A 21,084-nucleotide genomic window follows, 5' to 3' on the forward strand; every position below is an offset into this window, starting at 1 on the left:
TCTTCAGCTCAATCTTGAATCACAAAATAGCTTCTCACAACTTTGCATATATCACTTCACAAAAGTTCGCATATCACAATACAATTGCTCAACACAACACTTGCACAACACATTTGAATTCACAAGATGTCCTTTGCATAAATACCATGTCTTTTCACAAACTATTGCTAGGTTTGCTAAGACCATAATATACTTTTCTAACTTAGAGTAAACATCTAGGATGTTAGCCCTGATTGGTCATGTAATTATTTTCTTAAAAAAATAATTCCTTTACCTTTAATTATGTTGTTCTGTTTCACTGGTAAAACGTGAATATCTCTTTTTTGTATAGTCTATACTGATGTCCAAGGTTATACACATTATCATAAACATGTATACTATCTCCATCTAACTTCACTAATAATAATATGACATTAGTAACAAGTTACATACAAAACAATACACGTTTGTGAACCAAATTCATACTAAGTATCTTTATTTTTGAGGTTTTCTACAAGCATGTACATCATGTGTTGCTATAAATGACAATGATTACATATCTTCATTATCTAATTGTCAACAATATCCCCCTTTGGCATTGATGGCAAAAAAAAGGGAAAATTGGCTAAGTATCAAAAACTTGTCCAAAACAATACAATATCAATACATTAATTATCTTTTACAACTTATACATATGCTCCCCCTTTCAATATGATTTCATGATGCAGGGGCATCACAAGATTCAAGAGTTTTCAGATATTTGAGATCATACATGCATTATAAGTGTTTATTTTCATAAGACAAATGTAATCGGTCGAGTAAGAGTGTTTATTATGGTTGAGATAGATGATAGTATTTTGATTTAATATATGTTTAGAATTATCATGAAGTTGATACTATTCTAGTGTCTTTTATAGTTTTGAAACTTACTCTAATCAGTATTGTAAAACCGTTAGAGGAAGTAGATTAAGTTGGGAAAGGGAAGTTAAAAGTTAGTTTTAAATTTAGTTGTCAGGCTTCCTGTTTTGAAGATCTTTATATTCAAGAACCCGAGAGTAGTAGTGGGATAGCGGAGACTTGAGCAGAATGGAGGGGAAAAATCAATGTAGTCAATGTAATACAAAGAAGGAATAAATAACATTTTGTATCTACATTCAATTTTCTCTTTGACTGTTCGAATTTAAGAATATTATGTATTGTAATGGAAGCCTCTGTTATTTCCTGTTGGTTTGAAAATCTATATTTTTCATTGGATTCATTAACCTTCCACTGTGCTCTCCGCATCATATTGGTATTAGAGTGAGAAGATCCAGTGACTAAGGTGTGTTCTATGGTGTTGAAGAGCCTAAAAAGGTCTTTAGGATATGATGTTTGGAGAGTTGGAATCTAGTCTGAGATGCTAAGTGCTTGGTGTCCTTTGATGTGACATAGAAGTAGATGCATCCTTCTATGTGTTCCAAAGTGGTGGCATTGGGCTTGAGGGATCTTAGATTGGGTTTCTTGGTGAGAAGAGATGGCTTTGATGAGGAGTGAAAGAGAACTGATTAAAGCATTAAAGGAGTACTTGTATGGTGATAAAAAGGAGAGAGAAGAAAGAGAAAGAAAGAAGAAAGTTTCAGAAGAATCAAGAAAGAAAGAAACAGAATGGATGAGATAAGAGGAATTGAGAAGCCTAAGAAGGGTTTTGGAAGAACAAGAAGAAGAAAGCTACAAGAATCTTAGAGAAGAGTTAGATAAGAGTATTGCAAAGTGGGAGAGGATAGCATTTCTTTTGGAGCAAGCAGTAGATGAAGATGAAGTTGTTGATGAAGACAAGGATCAAGAAGTGGTATAAATTCCATTGGAAGGGCATGTACAACAAATGAATGCCGATGTAGAGAGTGAGAGTGAACAACAAGAGGTTGTTGTTGAACCTTGTGAGGAAAAGGTTCTTGTAGATGAGTGAGAGTTGGTGATAGGTATGGTTGAAGAAATAATTTTCTCGAATGATGGAGATGTTGACAAAAATGATCAAGATGGAATGGACATAGTCGAAGGATTACAGGTTGAGGAGAAGACTATTAATGACAAGGATGAAGTATTTGTTGATCACTATGATGCTCTAGAAATATATAAATAGGAAGAAGATTAGATTGTGTATCAAGTTGATTGGTATTTTTATGCAGGTGATATGCGGTTGGCAAATGTATTTATTCCAAGATGCAATGAAGATACCATGAAGGATATTCATTATACAGGTTGGAATCAGCATGTTGTGGCGAGCGACATCAATTCAGTCATTCTTATGGTGATATTATTACCTCCATGCAATTGGAAAACCCGAAAGAAAAACATAGCAATTCAATGGGACTTGAATTTTTCTATCCCTGGGAGTATGATGTAGGGGCATCACAAGATTCAAGACTTTTTAGATATTTGAGATCATACATGCATTATAAGTGTTTATTTTCATAAGACAAATGTAATCGGTCAAGTAAGAGTGTTTATTATGGTTGAGATAGATGATAGTATTTTGATTTAATATATGTTTAGTATTATCGTGAAGTTTATACTATTCTAGTGTCTTTTATAGTTTTGAAACTTACTCTAATCGGTATTGTAAAACCGTTAGAGGAAGTAGATTAAGTTGGGAAAGGGAAGTTAAAAGTTAGTTTTGAACTTAGTTGTCAGGCTTCTTGTTTTGAAGATCTTTATATTCAAGAACCCGAGAGTAGTAGTGGGATAACAGAGAGTCGAGCAGAATGGAGGGGAAAGATAAATGTAGTCAATGTAATACAAAGAATGAATAAATAACATTTTGTATCTACATTCAATTTTCTCTTTGATTGTTTGGATTTAAAAATATTATGTATTGTAATGGAAGCCTTTGTTATTTGATGTTGGTTTGAAGATCTATATTTGTGATTGGATTCATTAACCTTCCACTGTGCTCTCCACATCATATTGGCTGATGACTACTAAGCCCAAAAAGAAGAAGAGAAGGGGAAGGAAGAATGGGCACATTACAGCTCACAAAGGGATGTGGGAGTAGATGAATTACAGGTTTGACAAGGAGGATCCACACTTGGATTAGCATATGAAGAAGGAAAGGACAATATTGAACAGTTTTAGGACACAAGAGGACACAAGGTGTCTACAAGACACATGCAAGTGCATGAAGAAGAAGAGCACATTGCAAGAACATTGAGATATGTTTTCTAATGTTTATTTTGTAGGTACAGATTTTCCCAGGGACTGGGAAACATTTGAAGTCAGGGAGTTTGGTGTAGGGGCACCCAATGGACATAGGAAACTACAGGGTACACCAGGAGCCATGAAGGAGACCATGAAGGTACCAAGGGAAATCAATTCCTAATGAAGACATATCAAGTCAATTGATGAGGAATCATGTTAAATGTAAGAAATACTATAAAGTTGTCAAAATGTAATGCCTTGCCAAGAATGGGCAAATAAGCATAAATAAGGAGTCAAGAGTCATAAAGGGTCATTTAGGTGTTATTAAATGTTTCCAAGGTCATGAATAATGTAATAGGCTATTAAAGCCTCTAAATGATGTAAAATGCACTCAAAATGCAAGATGTGGTAAAATTGTTAACATTGACAATGTAAGCCAAATGTGGCACCTTAGTGGAAATGAAGGATAAAGGTGGAGTCTTTAGGTCATTTAGGTGTTATAAAGTCATTTAGGTACAATAATAAATGTTTCCAGATCTTAAGCCAAGAAAGTGGCAAAGGGAAACCAAATAAGTAATGACTGTCATTTAAAAGTTATCAAAAATGCTTGTTTACTGTCATGTGACAGTTATATGGGAGTTTGGTCAATAGGAGTCAGTTTGAGGGTAGTTAGAGGGAAAAAGGTATTTAAAAAGAATGCATTTTGAATGTAAGATACAATGGTGGTCAAGGAGGAAGCAGTTTGAAAGAAAGAATAAATAAAATCTCTATCATTTTAGTATTTTTTCTGACTACCATAACAGTGTTGTCCATTATTGTTTGATTTCAAAGTATTTACAAGTTTCTTGGCATGAAAAGTTGGTGTTTTGTAAGATTTAAGGTTGATTGAAGAATATCAATGATTTTTTTTAAGTCTCTTTAACATGGGAGTCAAATATATTGTAAAAGTTTATTGGAACAGTGTTGAATAAATTATTGTCTGTCATAAGCACGTGACAATCACCTTGCTATTTTGTAAACAAATGGAATAAAGCCTCTCCCACTGTTTGTCTATCACTGTAACTTGTGGGAGAGAAGTCCAATGTATTTGATATGTATTTTAATGTGGAATGAGTCTAGGTTTATAAAAAGATAGAGAATAAACTGAAAGGAGCAGTGTGACTGGTGGACATTACAGTGAGGGTGCATTTGAAAGGCACCATATGGTGGATAGAAGAATCTGAGGGTTGGAGTGGATAGGTAAGTGTTGGAAATGATTCAAGTTGTGTATATTCAAGTGTCTAAACCATCAAAATGGTTTTGAATGTCTATTAAGGGACTTTTCTAGGAAGCCCTAGGTTAGAAACCCTTAAATGGAGGGTTTGATGAAAAAGTATCTAGAAATGCTTGGAGGTGTAAAAAAATTGAGGAATCCTACTATTTTTAGATGCCTTAAGACCGTGTAAAGGTTTGGAATGTTGGATATGAATGCAAATAGTAGTTGCTTTGGAAGTGGAGGGCTAATTAGGCCTAATTACTTGAAGAGATAGTCATGGAAGTGTTCACCAGTCACAGGTTGGGGAATTGACATTTGCAGAGTTTGAAGAAATCCATAAAGGGTACTTGAAAATGTGACTAAGTCATTAGGTTGTTTGTGGAGTTTTAGAGAAAAGTGCAATTTACTGTCTGGACAAGGCTAATTGGACAATCCTAGAAAAGGCAGTTTTGAAGATTGAGATAGAGTTTATGCCTGGCAGGGGTTGGAACTCCTTTGTTATGATATTTGAATATTTTTGAAACCTTAGAAGGATCAAAGGAATCCTTGAAGATAGAAATCAAGAGTTGATTGCATGAAGGGTGAATTAGGAGTGTTCCCAAGGAGAGGGAAGTTGAAACATGGACAAGGTGAATTGATAAATGGTTTAAAATGAATCAAGGTAGTGAACCTATTACAGAGGAGTGTTTTGTTGATTTCCTAAAGTTAGGGACTTCCTATTGATCCTTGAGTTGAACTCTAGTTCCTTGAGTGGATTCCAAGATGTTGTTGAATCCTCAAGTTGAACAGGGTTCCTTAAGGGGATATTGGAAGGCTCTGCATCATTTCATACCTTAAATTTTTATCTTCTCCCCTTTACCTTATTTATAATTTTCTTATACATCATCTCCCCCTTTGACATCAATGACAAAGGTCAAAATGCCAAAAAATATCAAAAAGTGTCCATCTGTTATAAAAAATTGTTTAACTTTCTTAAACTAATAATATCTTCATATAGTCATCAAAAATTACCTTAAGACTATTTAAACCTTTTATCCATGTATCCTTGGCTATTTCAACAAAGGTGAGAATTCACATAGGGCATATGATCCAATCTCAATTGCATTAAGATCGAAGTATAAAAAGTTTGAATAGGTGTCCTTGGCTTTGACACACTCCTCCAACTGCTTCTCAATAATAGATATCTTTAGAGAAATAAACTCTCTAAATTCTGATAATCTCTTCAAAATTTGTTATTTCTAAAGTTCTAGTTTCCTAATATCACTATGAACACTAGCCACTTGTCCTTCAAAGTCATCAACTTTGTTTGAATGTTGTTGTACCTAGTTTGATAGTGCTTCTAGCTCACTCAACTTTCCTTCAATATTACTATCAATATCCTTGGTCAACTTATGAGATAAGGTACACTTGATGTACAATACCTTTCCATCTTGTTGAAATTTTCAAGGTTCCTTGATACAAGTATCAAGACTTAGTAAATCATTCTTGATGTTTTGACAAATGGTGCTAAATAGATTAGCATCATGTGAAATCTGGGCCTTTGACTCTACAACATTTAACAACTTTGTAAATTTCTTCATCAAAATATTTCAACACTACCTGTGCCCTCTATTTAGAATCTACCTCTATACGCTTGACTACCAGAGTACTGTGTAATATGTTAGTTACCTCCATTAAGGTTCTTTGTAGGCTCTTCACTTTCATGTTCTTCTCAATAAGTTTTGTCAGAGATGAGATCAAGTTTGTTTGATCATTAGCATCACTTGTTATGCTAGCAAGTGAAAGTGGAGTCTATGAACTAGATGGTTTAGATTCATCTTCTCTTTGCTTCTTCTCTGCTACCTCTTTGACTCTTGTCTCTTCTTTCTTTTTCACTTCCTTTTATTCTCTTTCTTTTCTTCCTCCTCTATTCTCTTCTTCCTTTCTTCCTCTATTTTCTTTTTATTTTCTTTGTCAACTCTTCTCTTCATTTCTTCTTCAAACAATTTCTACTTGGCTTCTTCTATTTTTCTCGTTTAGGCTTCTAATAGTCTCTTCTCCTATTTAATTTGTTTTAGTTGATCTTGAATATCCTTAGCCTAAGATTTAGGCTTTTTAAAACTCTCAAAATGGTTAGTATCATCAATGTTAGTAGTAACATTGGTTTGATCAATCTGCATTGTGTCACCACTTATTGACACTTCAAAGGTTCTAGGTGCTAGTGAAGGTTTTGCCTTAGATTTTGTCATCATTTGACTCATACTTGCCACTATTTCATTCCTTATTTTATCCTTCTCACCCACCATATATAGAAATGATCTCACCTTGTTTCTCAAGTAAGGTGCTAGACCACTCAATAAATTCTTGACTTTTTCCTCATCATCAATCTTGCATATTGTCCTTATCATAGACTTCCAAAGTTCTGTGTCTTCTTCTTGAGCTAGTGCTTTCCTCTTTTTAAGTCTGTCATAGACCTTCTGATATATTATGCCTTCAATATCTGTAAGTTTTAGATTGTGAGCAATTATATATCTCACAGTAGAGATATCAATCCAATCTTTCTCAATATCATTATACAAATCATAAAATTTGTTCATCTGAAAAAAGTTCCCTCCATTAGCAATGGCTGAATTTATCTTGTCAATCTTAGGCTTCCAATTTTGTCTTGCTATACCTATTATTTCTTTAGAAGTAGTTACTTTCTTTGCCTATTTTTCTTCTTCTTCTTCTTCTTCTTCTTCTTCACTAGACTCCACAATTGTCAACAATGTCTTTTATCTCTTTCCTTGTCTAGTAACTTGTTGCTTCACTCTTTTTGTCTTGGTAGTCACAGCTTCCACTAATCTTTCTAATTTCCTCTTTGGCTTACTTGGTTGTTCAACTGACACTACTGCATAAGGAATGCTTTGTCCTAAAGATGACGCTGCAATAAACACTAATAAAGGTTGCACATACATTATACCTTGTTTCATGGTCTGTCTAACTACCTGTGACTTACTTTCTATCATATTGGCCTCTATTAAAGCTTTCTTCATTATTGTCTTAATCTTCTTGTGAGATGCTTTCTCTAGGGATGCTTGATGGGTTGATTGGGTAATTTCTTCATAAGTCCCAAATTTGTACTTAGCTTGATCCTTCTTAGAGTTCAACAATAAATCAATATATCCAATTGCTACATCATCACTTAATTCATAACCTACAAGATCAAGGAATGTTTCTTGAGGTTCTACTACTTGAATATGAGTTAAATCTATATCAACCATAACACATATGTCATCCTTGAATCTTTCTACAATTATAGCTACAAGTTTGAATCATTGTCTCATCTCATTCTAAAAAAAAATCATTATCAAATTCCCACTATCCAAGATTTTATCTATTGGATGTCTTCTACATACATCAGTAATTTTTACCATGGTACACTTCTCACTACACATAATCTCTACAAATGATAAGTATGAAAATCTTTTAAGTACATGAAAGAATATATAACTGATCAATGATTGAAATCTAAACACACCATTCTTGGTCCTCTTGATTTTCTCAACACAAATCTTATAGGTTGCATAGATGAATCCTGTTGAATTCATCAATCTTAGAACTTGCATATATAGAGTAGGTAATGATTTTGCTCAGGAATCTTACATCATCTTGTTTAATGATGCTGATCACCATGGCCTTCCCATTATAATCTAATTTTGTGTAGTTATCAAACCTTCTACTTAACAAGTTTCTCACCTATAGGTGCGCTGCCTTGTTTGCTAACACTAGTTACCTCATGAATAAGATTAGTTGAAATGTCTTTTCCATCATGGATTCTACTTAGTATGATCTGTGTCTACTCATGAGTCTCCAATTCTCAGTAGAAGTGATATTTGAAAAGGTCTAGTTCTTTCAAACGTTCAAATCTGGGCTTCCTAGTCATATCATGGTTAAAGGCTAATTCCATATCTTTTTTCATATACTCACTTCAAATAGATTCAAACTTACCTGTTACGATAACTTCCTACATCTTCCCAAAATACTACATTGTTCAAAGTAATGGATAATGCTGAATTAAGGTTTCCTTCTACAGGTTTCATGAAAATAATCTTCAATTTTGGTCTCTTCTCATTCTCAACATTATGAACTACTGACATATCCATGATTCTATCAAATATAAATTTTATCAAAGAAATTCTATAGATAAATGATAAAAATACCTCTTTCCAAAAATAGGGTTTACTCTAAAATTGCCTTGTCAAGTCACTTCTGATTGTTCTATGCTTCTGATGTAATCACAATGAAGTGGTAATTAATTCTATACTCCATTTTATTTCTTCAATTTGAAATTTCATTTATTATGAACTTTGCAAACACGAAAAAGCTATCAATTACATTCTAAAATCAAATATTTGCTCGATAATCTTTGATTGATCTTCAAATGCTACCCAAAGTTTACTATAGCTTCCTTCCATCATGAAAATGCTCCAAGAATCTTTGCTCCATGAAATTCTCTGTAAAACATATTTTTCATCTTCTACTACAGAATTAACTTTCTTTGTAATAACAATAACCCTTAATTCCTTCATAAGAAATTCTTATAACTTCCAAATTTCAAGCAAGCTTAGATACTGTCTAAACTTATCTCGATATACCTTTTCCCAACTTTGCTACCCATAGTTTGATCTCTAAATGAAGTTTCAAATTCTAGTGTTATGAATAAGCTTAATTCAACTTAGTTGAATCAAACTTGATTACTAACTTTGATCTTCCTGTCTCACCATCTTCTAACTTTTCTTTTGAGATGTCTAATCCTTTTACAAATGCGTCATTGAGTTCTTCTCGAAGTTCAGTGACTACATTTCTCTATTCCTCATTGTCTTTCTTAGTTCCTAAGTCACTTTCATGGTTCCTTCTATCATTTTTGATGTTTCTTCCATTCTTCCTTTTGTTTCCAAAGTTTCTTCCATTATTCCTTCTATCTCTAAAGTTTATGTCCATTCTTATGTCCAAAGTTTTTGCATAACTGACATACTGGAGTTCTACTTCTAGGATTCTGTTGATCAATTGGTGCATAAAAATTCCAAGCTATATGTCTAAATTTGTTACACTTATAACACATGATCTATTTTCTTTCTTCATAAGGTCTTCCTTCTCTCAATTTCCTCTCATTAGATCTTCTTCTATTTGCAAGGTTAGTATTTCCAGACATTCTACTATTCCTTCTATCATTATCATATTTAGGTTTCCTACAATCAATTTTGTTATGACCCATACCATGACAATTATGACAATAAAAATCCTTAACATGATTAAATGAATTATTTGTACAATCTCTTTTCATATGATCTATTTCATTACATGAAAAATACTTACCTCTAAATTCATACCTGGTTTCTTTAGGAGATTCTACTTGCTTCGGTTGATCCAATATCTCAACTTCCTTGTCCAACTTCTTTAGGTTTATCAGAATGTTGTCTAGATTCAATCTTATAATCAAATTTATCTTTTTCTTTTAGATCTGATCTATTTTTAGGTTTCTTTATAGACATGTTAAATAGATAAGACCAATCTTATCATAGGTAGGTCTCTATATTGACATTGAGTCATCAAGTTTTTCTCTTCTAGAATAAATCTTCTCAGGTTTTTACTTGCACGAGGTAGTTCACCTTTCACAATATTGTTTTACTTATGAATTTCTTCATGATCTTGTTTCAATGTTTCAAATTCAAATGTGTTTTTGGCCAGATTTGCTCTAAGATCTATATTCTCAATTTTCAAATCAAATTCAACTTTTCTAGGATCATTCTTCAAAGTCATATTTATATTAGTAATCTTCAATTCATGCTTCAAGATCTTGTACTCTATTTTTAGCTTTGAATAATCATCATCACTAGTTTCAGATTCAATAGATTCAGGCTTGGATTTGAGATGTTCAATCTTATCCTTCAATTGTCCAATATATACTTTGGAGTCTTTGTATCTATCCTTCATCTTATCTCTTTCTTTAGTAAAAAGATCGATTTGGTCAAGTGCCTCTTCAAGGTACTTCATCGACTTTTCCATATCCATAGGAATCTTACTCAAGTTGTTAAGCCTCTTCTGAGTAACTACGCTCTGATACCAATTGTTAGATATAAGAATTACTGAGAGGGGGGTGAATCAATAATTTACCAACTTTAGTCACCAATTAGATATTATTTATTACTTTGAGCCATACATAAGAAAGTAAACAAGTAATGTTGAACAGTAATAGTAACCATGCACAAAGATAACTCATAACACCATATTTTGTTAACTAGGGAAACCCTGGCCAAGGGAAAACCCTGATGGGGATGATACCCACTAGATAATATACTAATATATATGTTCCTTATTAGAGGATGGACCCTGATAGAAGTCAATAAGAAAATATAGTATAGAGAGTACTTGTTAGGAGACTTTGAATCCTTGTTAGGAGATTCCAACCTTGTTAGGAGTTATAGAACAGTAGATGCAAGATGAGCCCACTGCCCAAACATGCACTTCTAATTTCAAGAAGAGCTCACTTCCTAAACAAGTAATTATTCCTCTGGTATAAGTATTGTAACTTCTTTCTTAACTGATCTTTGATCTTTAGCTTGATCTTGGATCACAAAATTGCTTCTCAAAACTTCAGATATATCGCTTCACAAAAGTTCACATATCACAATATAATTGCTCAACAGAACACTTGCACAACACATTTGAATTCACAAGATGTCCTTTGCATAAATAACATGTCTTTTCACAAATTTTTGCTAGGTTGGCTAAGACCATAATATACTTTTCCAACTTAGAGTAAACATATAGAATGTCGGCCCTAATTGGTCAAATAATTATTTTGTAAACAAAATAATTCCTTTACTTTTAATTTTGTTGTTTTGTTTCACTAGTAAAACATGAATATCTATTTTCTATATAGTTTGTACTAATGTTTGAGGTTATACACGTCATCATAAACATGTATACTATCTTCATCTAACTTTACTAATAATAATATGATGTCAATAACAAGTTACATACAAAATAATATACTATTGTAAACTGAATTCATACTTAGACAATTTTTAGGGTACTAAAAGCTAAGTATCTTTATTTCTGAGGTGTTCTACAAGAATGTACATCTTGTGTTGCCATAAATGAAAAAAATTACATATCTTCATTAGCCAATTATCAACAAAAGTAAGCAGTGTCAACTGAGTTACAGTCTCAACTGAGTTGATAGTTCCCACCGAGCTGTAGTGTCAACCGAGTTGACAGTCCTAGCGAGCTGTAGTGAGAACTAAGTTAGCAGAGTATTCCAAGATGATAATCAAGCTAGCAAAGTAGTGTGAACTGAGTTAGGAGTATCTACCAAGTGATCGGTATGAACCAAGCATCTAGTATCAACTGAGTGTCTTTAGTATTGCTCGAGTAAGTCATTGGACCCGTGTTACAACACTAAGCCGACTTGGTGATTGTTTTTTGAATTGTTTGTGTTGTAACCAACCTATACTATAATTATTTAGATTTATATAAATATGACATATTTTTTTAATCCAAAATCATCATTGTGATATTATTGTACCATGATTTGAAGAATATTGAATAGAATTGAATATAAAATAACATAATATTTAGAAGGCTACAATTAGCATAAGGAAAGGGAGAGACTCATCTGTCACAGTCAAGTGATCAATTTACTTCAAAGGATCTTCATTTTTAATTAGAGTTTCATATCAAAGAACAATCCATTGATTCATCCTAATAGGTGCATCTATCTAAAATCCTCTAACAGGGTGGACCTAATAGTCCTTTGCAGAAACTTCTAATAGAGTAATACTTAATTGTATTTTATAAATCCTTTCACAAGGTGGACCTAACAGTCCTTATTTCTCTTAATAGAGTAAGATCACTAGAAGCGATCAATTTTAAGCCTTAACAAGCCAACTTTATTATTGTAGTAGTGAAGCATTGTAGGTGTCATCCCCACCCGAATTTTACTTTCTAGTTGGAGGATTTCTGGGTTACCAAATATTGTATTATGTTGTTGTTACTTTACTGCTTTATGTTTCTTGCATGCAAATAGAGTAAACAACTAAAAAAAGTAGTTTAAGTAGAAGAAGTTTAAGTGGCTCCTGATTCACCCACCCACCCCCCCCAATTACCTAGCTTGCATTACATTTCCAACAAGTACGTATAAATGAAAAAAAGGGGAAGGATGTTTTGCAAGTAATCATTTGATTACAAGGAATATTTAAATCTAAATTAAGAATTGGCCATAAAAGTGATGGGACTAAATATAAAGCTTTCTTATATTGATTATAGGTTTAATTTTACTTGGCTATTAAACCTAGTGGGATCAAAATTATATGAAGATAGAGAAACAAGTGAAAAGAAATTTGAACCATCGAGAAATAATGACACAGTCAATTCACATAATTTTCACATACTACAAATATGGAGAGTGAGTATAGATTGAGAACCTGCTATTTGCAAACATGATATAATAAAATGCATTGCCAAGATGTAGCAAAAGTAAAGAAAAGCTCATAAACATACCACCAAATGTTGATGCACCTCTCCAACATGAAAAACCTAGATGATTTGGTTACACAAGCATATAGGAAATTTCTAACTAAGATAATTATAGAAAGAGACGTTGGCACTCAAAAAACATGTCATTTGTTATTAGAGCTTCCATTGGTAGAGTGCAGTAGAAGATTTGTTAACCAAAATGTCTCACATGAGGTCTTCAAACCTATAATTGTAAATCATGAAAATGGTAATTATAAAGAGAATAGTGAGGAACAAACAAAATCTTTCATTGATAGGTATAAAAAAGGCCACTATGTATAGAAGTTTTCACATCAATTGATGCAACAAGATCATGGATATATAATCTTAAAAGAAGAAGAGACAAAAAAAGGGGGCCAAGGAAAAAAGAAACAATAGTCAGAGTTTTTCCTAGATTTATATCTATTCCTTCACATGAGTCAGGTAATTGGGTTGATTTTTTTTTATCAAATTTATTTCTCTACAAGTTATTTTATGATATAGAATTAGATATTAGTTGTGATGATGACTCCATCATAGAAAAGTGGGAGACGTTTAACTATAATCCTTGGCATGTTAAATGTATAGTAGCTACAAAAAATAATGTAAACCCAAGTGAGTCTAAAACTAAAGACAATGACAATGTTCGCATAAATACAACATAATACAAATGGGAGATTATATCTAGGTTGCACCATGGCCAAAACATAGAGTGTTTAGAAATAGATATGTTGGGGAGAAGAGACATTGACAACCATATATACAAATTGGTTTGTTGATTATAAGGGAGAAGAGTACATTAATACAACAATTAGTTTTGTAAGTAACATGAAGAATCATGGTTGTCTTATAAATAATGACATTCCCCAATACATTATCTACATGACCCTTGGTGATAAAAAAAATGCAATTGAAATAATCATGGAACACTATCACATAAATCAAAACACAAAGCCATTGCTCATGACAACTGCAGGAACAACAAGAACTGGAAAGTCATATCTAATTGGTGTCATTAGTCAACCTCTTGAAAATGCAACAATACCCTCTCAATCTCCTCTTTTATTACTTGCACCAACAAGAGTTTCAACATTCATAGGGTTCATTAAAAATTAAAATTACCAATACAAGATTTTTCACAATTGGAAGGAACAATATTCACAAGGTTTCAATAAGATATGGCACACATCAAGTATATTTTGATTAATTAAATGAGCCTCATTTGTCAGAACATGCTAGAAAACATAGATTCTCGACTCTAACAAGCTTTCCCACAAACTATAAATATAAGCTTTAGAGGTAAAAGTCTTAACTTTTCCTCATGAACAAGTAAATCATGTACAAAATATAGACCAATACTTTACTAAAATACAACTAATAATTATTTCTTATGAAATAAATAATTTCATGCTTATATTTCAAGCGGGTCTATTATTTTGGTAGGAGATTTGGGTCAACTTCCTCTAGTTAATGAAAGACTGACATATGACAAAAATACAAGGGAAAATTTGTTATGGCAAGAATTCAAGACTGTTGATACTTTGGATAATATATTTAGACAAGATGGGGAAAATGATGACCAATAAAGATTTCGTCAACTTTTGACAAATGTAAGAGATATAAACCCATAGATTGATGGTTGGAGGTTGTTACTGATGAGAACCCATATCAACATAGATGTTGCTTCAAATTTAAAGTTTGAAAATATTGTCCATTTATTCTAACCAAATGAAAATGTTCATAGTTATAATAAAAAATTCTACATTCAGTAAAGTATCTTGTTGCACGTAGTGTTGCAACAAAAGAGGAAATCCTACTACATTAGAAGATTATTCAAATGATGAGCTTGATCTTGAGTTGCTAATGTGTAAGGATTCAAGGGTCATGCTAACTTCAAAATCTATGGGTACAAGTAGGTCTTGTAAATGGATCTTTGGGGTACATTCAAAAGATAGTATACAAACAAGAAAGTTCTCTGCTTGAACCTCCAACATATGTGATGGTTGAGTTTGATAGTTATTCTAGACTACCATTTGAAGATCATAATTGATGTAGTATTTTGATTTTGAAAATTTTGTCAATGCAAGTGTTAGAATTAGTGTGATAGAAATAAAAATTACATGCAAATATAACTAATAGCAAAAAATAATAAATCGCATAGAAGAGAACACAAGACACAAAGATTTAATGTGGTTCACCCAATCCTTGGGCTACATCCACCAAACACCAAGTCTAATATTCTTATTATCTAGTGATTACAAACTGATTACAATCTGCAATCCCTTACAAATCAATACCATGACAAGAACCTACAATCTCATCATACATTATGAAATACCTAAACCTAAGCCATTTTATACAACATTTTTTTCACTTACAAAATTAGGGCTAGAATAAGTTTTCCAATAGGAAAATAATAGTTAATGCCTTTTACAATAACAATGTCAATTGAGCTTTCAAGGGTGCTCCCCATGAAAATCCCCATGGGGGTGTTGCCCCTCAACCCCACCCTATACTATGATAGGGAACACACTTGGGCCTTTGTCTCAGGACCCCACAAGGGGTGTTTCCCCTTGACCCAGTCTTCCAAATCCCTCTAGTGATAATCTAGGGGGAAACCACACTAAATAAAGTGAGAAAAAAATATTCTCCAAGTCTAATTAGGCTCTACATCATAACAATCCCCCACATGGAGACTGATTAGACTCCATAATCATAACCTTCCACTTGGAGATTGATCATAGCACCACTAAACCTATAGCTCCCACTAGAATATAAAACCATGATGTACTCTACTATTCTTTTATCTTGTTCAGTATAGAAGACTAACTGAAATTGAAGAGGATTTCAACTTCTCCCTTGTTACTACCTTTGTAAACATATCTATTGGATTATCATTTGTATGTATATTCTCTAGTTTTAACTATCCATCATCCAAAACTGACCTAATAAAATGGTACCACAACTATATGTGTTTTGTCTTTGAATGTAGAGAATTTTTTTTGCAAGATGAATAAAACTCTAGCTATCTGTAAACAAATAATTATCCCTATGTGGATGTCCCAATTCTTCCATGAAGAATGGAATCCATATCATCTCTTAGGCTTCCTTTGTAGCAATAACACACTATGCCTCTATAGTGGATAAAGAATTTACCTTCTACAACCAAGAAATCTAACTCACTATTGTCCCACCAATAGTAAATACATAACATGTAGTTCTTCATCTGGTATTAAGATCACTTGGAAAATTTGAGTTGACATAGCCTTGAAAATCAGTAGTAGAGCCCCCAAAATGTAAACACTTACTTGTTGTTCCTCTCAAACTTCTGTGAATCTATTTAACTCATTCTAATACTTAATCCCTAGATGACTCATATACCTGTTAATGACTCCCACTACATGTGCAATATCTAGCCTAGTACACACCATAACCTACATTAAACTTCCTACAACTAAAGCATAAGATACCCTGGACATCTTAGCCTCATCTTCTAGTATCTTTGGACACATTTCCTTACTCAATTTTAAATGACTAGGTAAAGGTGTGCTGACAGCTTTAGCATTCTTCATAAAGAAATGCTACAACATCTTTTCAATATAATCATCCTGAGATAATGTCAATTTTTTGTTCATTCTATCTCTATAAATTTGTATACCAAGGATTCACTTTGTTTCCCCCAAATCCTTCAAAGCAAATGAATGTGCTAACTTAGTTTTCAACACCTTATGTTAGACCCAACTACAAGCATATCATCAACATATAAACATAAAATAATGTAGTTTTCATCATCCAACCTCTTAAAATAAACATAATGATCTAAATGACACCCAGTGTATCCATGCTCATGCATAAAACTACCAAATTTAAGATACCATTTATGAGGTGCTTGCTTCAAGCCATATAAACTTCTCTTCAATTTGCACACTAAATTCTCCTTACCTTTGACCTCAAATCCCTATGGTTGTACCATATATATTTCTTCATGCAAATCACCATAAAGAAAAGTGGTTTTAACATCAAGTTTATCCAGATGCAAATCTTTAGTAGCCACAATACTTAAAATAATATGAATAGAAGTCATTTTAACAACAGGAGAAAATATCTCATCAAAATCAATGCCCTTTTTATGTGCAAATCCTTTTACAACTAACCTCACTTTAAATCTTTTCTTACCTCCATCCTCTTCTTTCAACTTGTAAACCCATTTATTTTGTAAAGCCCTTTTAGCTACAAGAAAATTACATAAATCTCAAGTCCAATTTTTTGAAAAGGAGTCCATTTCTTTTGTCATTGCAACTTCCCACTGAATCTTAGTATCCACCTACACAACTTCATCATAACATTCAAGTTCACCATCATCTTTTAATAAAAAAGAATACAAAGAGGGAGAAAATATTTATGGAGGTCTACTTAGCCTTGTTGGTCATCTGACATTCATTAGTGCATGTGCTATTTGTTGTTGTGGTTGCTGTGGAGCATGAGGGATTGTTGGAACATCATCCTTTTGAGTATCATCTAACACTACATAATTATTTTATTTATTCTCATGCTACTGCAACAGATCCTTGTACAACACTTTCTCATTAAATATGACATCCCTACTTATTACAATATTAAAATTTCTAAAATCGCAAATATTATAATCAAATTTATCAATGCCATATCCAACGGATATATATTTCTTTGAATTAGCTTCCAACATAGTTCTATTTTCAAAATCTATATGTGTAAATACTTCACAACCAAAGGTTTTAAGAAAAGAATAACTCACCTTCTAACCAGTTCATGCTTCCTCTAGAATACCACAACTTAAAGGAGTAGAGAGACCTATATTAATCAAATATATAATAGTAATGACAACCTCTTCCCACATGTTTAAGAGCAGTCCAACATGCAACCTCATGCTCCTTGCATGCTCCATTATTATCATATTCATCCATTTAGCCAGTCCATTTTCTTATGGAGTCCTTGGAACAATTTTATGTCTACAATAATATTAAAATTATTTGCTACAATACTCACCACCATTATCAGATCTGAGAAATTTTACACTTTTACTAGTCTCATTCTCAACCAAGCATTTCTATTTCTTAAAGTTACAAATAGATAAAATTTCTATCTAAGGAAATAAATCTATACTTTTCTAGTTACATCATCAATGAATGTAACATAATAATGAAAGCTACCAAGAGAAGATACCTAAGCTGGTCCCCATACATTTGTATGCACAAGCTCTAATTTGTCATCTTTCTTTTCCTTTCCACTCTTTAAACAACTAACTCTCTTTTATTTTCCATATACAAAACTTTTACAAAAATCCATATTGACACATTTTAGACCTGGAAAAATTTCTTTGAATGAAGAAATTTCATACCTTTCTCACTCATGTGCCCAAGTCTATTGTTCCATAGTGTTGTTTTGTAATCTACAACTACTTGCTCAACTGCAATGACTATTCCTGAACATTATTTTTTCTCTAAAACAATCAAAGTAGAAGGAACTACATGACCTGTACAAAGATATAAAGTGCCCACTTTCACACATTTTTCTACTACAAGGGAACATTTTAAACCTTCTAATTTTTATCATTAAAAGTAACCATGCAACCATCATCACCCAATTTTCCTACTAAAATTAAATTCCTACTCAACCTTAAAACATGTCTTACCTCTTGTAGTAACCAATGATTCCCATTCTGTAACTTAATCTTAATTTTCTTGTTTCCAACAATTTTACAAGGTTCATTATTTCCCAAATAAACAAGTCTAAAATCCCCTTGGCCATAATCAAGAAAATAACCTCTATGAGGAGTAGCATGGAATGAAGTCCCTGAATCTAAAACCCATGAATCATCAACACTTTCTAAGGAAAGAAGAAAAGTATCCTCTTCATATTTGTTACTTACCACATTTGCCTCATTGTTCCCTTCTTGTTTGTCTCCTACATTATTCTTTCGAGTCTAGCAATCCATGTTTGTATGCCCTAGTTTTTCATAGTACTAGTAATCTCTTGGTCCCTTTGATTCAAACCTCTTTCCCTTTGATTTTCTTGTTGATTTCCAGAATTGTTTCCTCTCTTATTCATTTTGCCTGTACTTTGTGCGTTCAAAGCACTTCTTCATATAGATCCACCTTAGTTTTTTCTAGAAGTTTCCTCACTCAAAATAAAACCAATCAAATCATCAAATTCTAGGGTATTAGATCCAGGAATAGAATTACTCACAATCATTACCAAGCTATTCCAACTTTTACGTAAAGAATACAAAATCAAGAGAGCCCTAGTTTCTTCATCAAAATTAACACTTAGAAGATAATTGATTGGTAACTATATTAAACTCATTTAAATAATTTGTAACAGATCCACCTTCTACCATATTCATATTAAAATAGATGCTTCATGAGAAATACCTTGTTTAAAGTAGAGGACTTTTCATACAACCTTGATAGGGTTTGCATCAACTCTTCAATCATCTTCACTTTTGTAATATTAAATGCCACAAATTATGTCAAGCATAAGTGAATACTTCCAAGTTCCTTTCTATCCAAAATATCCCAGTCCTCATCTATCATAGTTGTTGGTTTCTTATATTTTCCTTCTGATGACTACCATAAATCCTTTTGATAAAGATAAACCTTCATTTACATTTTCCATAACTGAAAGTTCAACCCATTAAAATTCTCAACCTTTAGCTTACCCTCGTCTACTATTTATCCCACTATATTGTGAGAGGTAAAAAATAATGACCTTTCTCTAACACCACTTGTTAGAATTAGTGTGACATAAATAATAATTGCATGAAAATATAACTAATATTATGAAATAATAAATCACACAGAAGAGAACATAAGACATAAAGATTAAACATGGTTCACCCAATCCCTAGGCTACATCCATTAAACAGGAGTCCAATATTCTTATTATCCAGTGATTATAACCTAATTACAATCCACAATCCCTTATAGCTCAATATTGCTACAAGAAGCTACAATCTCATCATACACTATAAAATATCTAACCCTAAGCCATTTTATACAAGCTTTTTCTGTTTACAAAATTAGGGCCAGAATAATTTGTCCAATAGAAAAATGGCAACTGACACCTGTTATCAAAATTTCATTACCTATGAAATTTTTTTTTAACATTCATTACTATTTATCAATTGCATTCAATTGCCAATGTTTGCAAAAAGGGGGAAAAGTACATTGCATTGATAAAATGAGAAAATTCTTTATTTGTGTTAAACGATGACAATTTTCATTTTGGAGTTTATATATTAAAGAATTAAAGAATATGTACTGAATGAAAAAGTGATCAAAATCTCTCACACAAGGCCGTGAGAGTAACCTATTCATTATTCCTGTGCAAATTAAGAACAAGTAAAATGAAATAAATGATACAAATGAACATGCAAGAGTAGGAAAGAAGGAACCAACCATTGCTTGGGGGTATATGGCTGGTTTGAGTCCGCTTTCCCAAAGTTGCCTTGCTGAAATTCAGTTCTCCCTAGTTCCCTAAGCATCCAATTCCTGCAAAAAAGTCAAAGAAAGGTACAGGTTAGATCCATATGGATCTAAGCAATGTCTGGTTCTGCAAAACATACTTATACACTTGTACCATTTACTCATGATCCTAATTTGCACAAGAATAGTGAATTCAATTAATCATGGAGCAGCAGTATCAGAATCTAAAAATCAAAACCATGTATACAAGTGATTTTGTTGCTAACACGTTTGTGCTACGTGCAGAAAGTATAAATAGTGACAAGCTAGATTGTTGATAAAGTTGTTTATAAGTGTCACGAGCCCGTGCTCGAACCTTGTAAGTCAACTCAATTAACAATTTTTATACAGATGCAGACAAAAGAAACAATGCAACCAACATTCTAATAATGATGTTCCTTTTTCCAGCTAATTGCAATGAGGTTGACTTTGCTACTAAAATTCAAGCAACGATTTTCAGAAATGGAAATTTTTTGCACATAAAATGCTATTATAGCAAATTCATGATTGGAAGTATGCAAATCCAATAATAAAACATAACAACAAAAGCATAGAATGTGAATGTTGACAGTCATGGGTAGATGTTCGAGTAACTTGAGAGACTCAAAAGGAAAGTGATGCAAAATGTTTGTATGAGGAAACATCTACAGTCATATC

Source organism: Cupressus sempervirens, chromosome 10 (genome assembly GCF_028749045.1).
Source record: "Cupressus sempervirens isolate cs-2001-9-10 chromosome 10, ASM2874904v1, whole genome shotgun sequence".
In the NCBI taxonomy this organism is placed as follows: Eukaryota; Viridiplantae; Streptophyta; class Pinopsida; order Cupressales; family Cupressaceae; genus Cupressus; species Cupressus sempervirens.